At 40.1% G+C, this 5,082-nt stretch overlaps 1 long non-coding RNA gene across 1 annotated transcript; it reads right to left on the bottom strand.

Annotated features, from left to right (window-relative positions):
* Nucleotides 1-3,168: 3,168 nt before the first annotated feature.
* LOC137150844 (uncharacterized) lies at nt 3,169-4,680 on the bottom strand. The gene is made up of 2 exons (XR_010919093.1): nt 4,582-4,680; nt 3,169-3,743 (listed from the first exon to the last, which is right to left on the bottom strand). It is a non-coding gene; the product is annotated as an uncharacterized lncRNA (long non-coding RNA).
* Between the last annotated feature and the right edge of the window lie 402 nt (nt 4,681-5,082).

Raw genomic sequence — 5,082 nt, 5'->3', positions numbered from 1 at the left:
ACCTCTTAAGCAGTATAGTGGTATAGCTGCCTACTTTAGAGGTTTCCAGATATATTATAGTTAGATATAAAATGGCTAGTGTCTGCCAGTGTAGCATTATGCTAGAAATACGGTGTGAGTGTAGGCTGAGGATTCTATCTAGATACAATCCATCTATGGTTCAGATTGGCCCTGATCTCCCAAAGCTCATAAGGCTGACCATTGATGTCAATTAGGCCTATTCACATGTTTAAAGTTAAGCATGTGCTTAATTGCTTTCCTGGATCAGGACCAAGATGGGGAAAATGATAATGAAGTTCTTTAAGACAGGGGTGGGCAATAATTTTCACAGAGGGGCCACTCCACAAATTTTGATAAGTCATTGAGGACCAAACTTCCTGTCACGTGACCAGAAGCAGGAAGTTCGGGAAGCCACTGCCTGAGAAAGCTCCAGTTGAAGGTAGCTTAAGCGGAGCTTGGGTAGGCCTGCTTTCAAAGTGAGTGGGTGACTACGCTCCTGTTTGGAGGAAGATTAGTTTACTCAATTGCCAAGAGTTATGGTGGGCCAGACAGAAATGTTAGGTGGGCCAGATCTGGCCCATGGGCCATATTTTGTCCACCCCTGCTTTAAGATCTTCAAATTAAAAACATTATACGGGCCTCACCCAATTCAATCAGAGCTGGATCTGGCCTTCTAAGAGCTAAATAAAAGTAGCAATTGATACAATGTCAACTTCTAAAGGAATATAGATATTGGTTTGGGATGTGGTAGGTGGCATTTTTCTTGTGAATTAACACATTGTAAAGATGTGTAGCCACAGTGATGTATAATATCACAAGATAGAATATTACAAACAGTGTGTCACCGTTGTGCAAGTGAACAAAGCATTTCCTGGTAAGTAAATTATCTGGGAAGCCTTCAGAACAGGAGCTACAATTGTTCATCATAATACCCACCTGGCTATCTTCAGGAAGTTTAAAATATCTTCAGTCAGAGAACAGGTTTTCACAGGTAGTACATACTGAGAGTTGTTTGCTCCTTGCGGCATTTTAAATCTGCCACTAATGCAATAAGTGGGGAGGCTGAAAACTAGCAGTATTATTAATGGTGACAGAAAGCTTTTAGCCAGGCTCTCCCATACAATGATGAATGTTGTTTAACACATTTTACTTGTTGCTTTAAACTTTCCCTGTCAGAGTGAATCATTGATATAGGGGAGGAGGGACCGGATTAAGACAATGTGATCTGTTAAGTGGTCAGATCCTCTAACTAAAAGACATATTGGAAAAATTAAGCAAGAACAACTGCTAGGCTAGATCACAATTGAAAATATTTGTTTGCCAAAAACTGTCATGGCTGTACCAAACTCTCATAGGGAACCATCATGCAGTCTGCCCTTTAAGTTTTCCTGTAGTACCTAGAGAATAGTGTTCCTTGTTTGAAACCTGTTGTCTGGTGGATTGATAATAAGATTAATTCAGTTACTTATTAAATGTGTTAAACCAGTTCAAAACCCAGACAAATGTGCTGACTACTTTTTTTTAAAAGAAACTATCTCCCTCTTTCTTTACTTTCTTTCATCCTTTCTCTCATGGCAAAGACACTGTGTGTTTTTAAAGCAGCATCAAGCAACTGAAATATCATAGTTGTTTCACATTTCTTTCATTTGTTTATATATTTTCTTTTTGAATGTCACGTAGTAGTATGGATAGACAATATGGAATAGCAACCTAATTTGGATAAAATAACTTCCCTTTGTCAGAGAAACCTTTCAAAACTTAAAATGAACCCCCACCGAACACTTTGAGGTTCAAAGATCTGTGTGATTTTTCCGCATTATTTTTCACTTTTTGTATCTCTCTTCACTTTCTGATTCTGACCAAGACCAAGTACTCAAGTACAGAGATGCTCAGACAGTATGGTGATGAACACTGCATAAAATGCTTAGCTAGTTAGTATAGGTGACAAAAGTTCATGGGTGAAATCTGGGCCTCATTAAAGTCAATGGCAAGACTCCCATTGGCTTCAGGGGGCCAGGATTTCACCCCATGAGAAAAGTTGCTCTCATGAGATTTCCAGCCTTGTTTTGCTGAACTAGTAGACGTGGATAAACCGCCAAATTTCTGTGTTCGAATTTAGAGTTGAACTTGGTACTGTTTTGGATTTGCTTGTTTCTATCTCTACTTCATTTGTTTTCTCTTTTACAGTGAATGGTACTGTTCTGTGTTTCTGTTCCAGAGTGTGACATTTGATCATTTATAAGAGGCTGCTCAAAGGTCAGTTTTCAACTAAAGCTAACAAATCTCACAAAATATCTAGAATTTGATAAAGACCTGAGCCTTTTTATGCACATTCATGAAGTGCATTTACTAAATTTTTGTAAAGTCTATAAAAAAATTGCACAGTTTCACTCGCATGCAAGTTATCTGTCCAGAAATATAGCTGGAATAGAAATTAAAGAAGCAAGAGGAAGGCCAGCAGTAGAAGTCACTATTTTAAGCAGAGGAGTAGGAGGCTTGTTCTCATTTTTATTATCAAACATGACTAAATATTAACTGCCAGCTCCGGTCTCACCCAAGTCACTGAGAGTTTTACTTTTGACTTCTTTATGAGTGGGTTCAAGCAGTAAATTAAATAGATGTCTCCCATATCTAGCACAAAAGAGATTAATTAGTAATGGAGAAAATATCATTTTCAAGCTCGGTTTCGATAGTGACAGAGTCTCACATGATGCAATTTGTGCCAAGAACACCTGCTCTACTGAGAATCATGTTTGAAAATAAAAACAAGAAAGGGGAGGCTCTGCAGAACTACCAGTCAAATGACACTCCACGGGTATTATGGCAATTCATTTTTTTAATTTTATCTTATTCAATGAAGCTAGTGGAACTGGGGTGGGCAAAAGATTTTTTTTGTATAACTATACACTTCCCCTCTTTCTGCACCTCAGCTTAACTCTAGCACAGGCCAGAGTTTGTCTTTTCAGGACCTTTCAGAAAGCATTACACAGCGTTAAATCTTATTTGTATGTGTAACAAGAGCACTCATGGCCAAGGTGGAGTCTGAGCTGCGGGTGGCTCCAGCCAAGAAAAGGTACATGCAGAAACTCAGCAGGGAAACTTCCTTCGACCCCAGGGACAGATGTTCCAATGCCCAGAAATAAACACACACACACCCCCCACAATGAATCAGGGAAAGGGAAATAATTTACAGAGGGATGAATGAAGAAAACTGGGGGACAAGATGTGGGAGCAGTGAAACAGTTTACATCCAACAGGAGGACCCAGAGGCTCAGAGGTACCATGATATAAAAAGGGTAGATGCCAAGCAATGCCTCTAGACTCAGATTTCAGGAATCCAGGGCAGAGTTCCAGTCTAGCAGTGAGTCTTGGGTACTTTTGGTTGTCTTCAGCACCTGGAAATGTTCCCCAACAAACCCCTTCAGTGCTTTGTTCTTCTGCTCTCTTCAAACCCAGAGTGACAAGCTACCCACTTAACTACAGCCTACCTCCTTATTCCCAATGCAGAGTCACAACCTCCAATTCTCATACCCCAGACACTTCAGGATGACACGGATACTAGGTCTGACTCTGGTTTGTCCTTTTCAGGTGATTCCTTTCTGGCACGGTGCTCCTCCTGGTTTCCATCCTGGGATTCCTCACTTGGACGCTCTGTCCCACCTGGGCTTTGCTCTGGTTCTCTACTTCTTGATGGGAGTTATAGTCACACACACATCACTCTTCCCCATCTTGGCTTCTCATCCCTGGGAATAACCAGCATTTCCTCTGCCTCAGCATGAGGATTCAGAGATGCCAGGATCTCTAAATCCATTACCCACACAATATTTTTGCCACTGCTTTTAGCACAATGTTTTCAATGCCAGGCTCATCCAGGGACACTACATTTGTTACCTTAAAACTCCAGGACTCAAGGCCCTACACTGGCTTGGGTATACTGAAAATGCCACTCCCAGCCTTATTTCTATAAGCAGACAATTACTGTGGTCCGCCCTAGATGATTTACAAAGTTTACCAGGGATTCTTTTTATAATCACTGAGGAACTCCCTAGGCCTGCCTGCCTCAGTTTACCCTTGAAAGGACACGCATATAGCCCTCCGATCAAAGGATTGACACTTAAATAGCAAATTCTTCAAAAAAAAAATGGCTCTATTAATTACTAATTTTAATGGTTGGTTTTTAAATTGAAAGTCAATACAATTAGAAATTATATAGTATAAGAATTCTTAAGATCACAATACAACATTCACAACACACTATGGTGTTACAACACATTATAAACACTTAACTGGTATAACAAATATAAAGTAACAGCATGAAACATAAGAAAATCCTGTATACATATGTATAAATCCATAGCACAATGCAATATTCAGGGATTATTACAATCTGGCAGTAATATATACACATACAGTAACATTACAATAATATTCTTAACAATACTACTACAACAAACTAACATTCTATGAGTGTAGATCATGCAGTCATAGAATGGGTGGGGCACTTACTCAAGCTGCAGGCATCCAGCTTTATTTACAACCATTCCCATACATTCCTTACTATTAAGGAAAGGTCCTACTTACTCTTCCTATATCTTTCCCTCCTTTGTCTATGACCCTTCTGTTCTTTCTCATTTGTTACCAGCAGTAACTACCCAGGTCTTCTTCAACAATCACCCACACACCAAGCCTGTCAGCCTTCTGTCTTATATACAGTTTGTCTGACCTTTAAAGATCCTTGCTGATTGGTTGCTCTCCCACTGTCAGACACCCCTCCTCTTATGTTAATTAAGCTGCACCAACTGTGCTAATTGGGCTCTGAGATGAGATCACTTTCAGCCAATCAGTTCCTGATATACTTATTAGCCTCACCTCCTAGGCTAATTAACCTCACCTCCCTACACTAATTTAGGGGGCCACCGCTTACTCCTCCTACCTAGTGATATCATTTCTAGCCAATCAGCTAAGAGATGAGTTCATTTGTTTACTTCAGATCTGACTCCACCCAGCTCTTCTCTTTCACTTGCTGACCCCTTCTAGGAGTGAATTTTATCTCACCCCATCCTGCCTTCTTTCTATTGGTCA

Source organism: Emydura macquarii, unplaced genomic scaffold (genome assembly GCF_026122565.2).
Source record: "Emydura macquarii macquarii isolate MOO-44397 ecotype Brisbane River unplaced genomic scaffold, CSIRO-AGI_Emac_v2 contig_1027, whole genome shotgun sequence".
Taxonomy (NCBI): Eukaryota; Metazoa; Chordata; order Testudines; family Chelidae; genus Emydura; species Emydura macquarii.
This window is presented reverse-complemented; position numbering and strand designations above follow the sequence as displayed.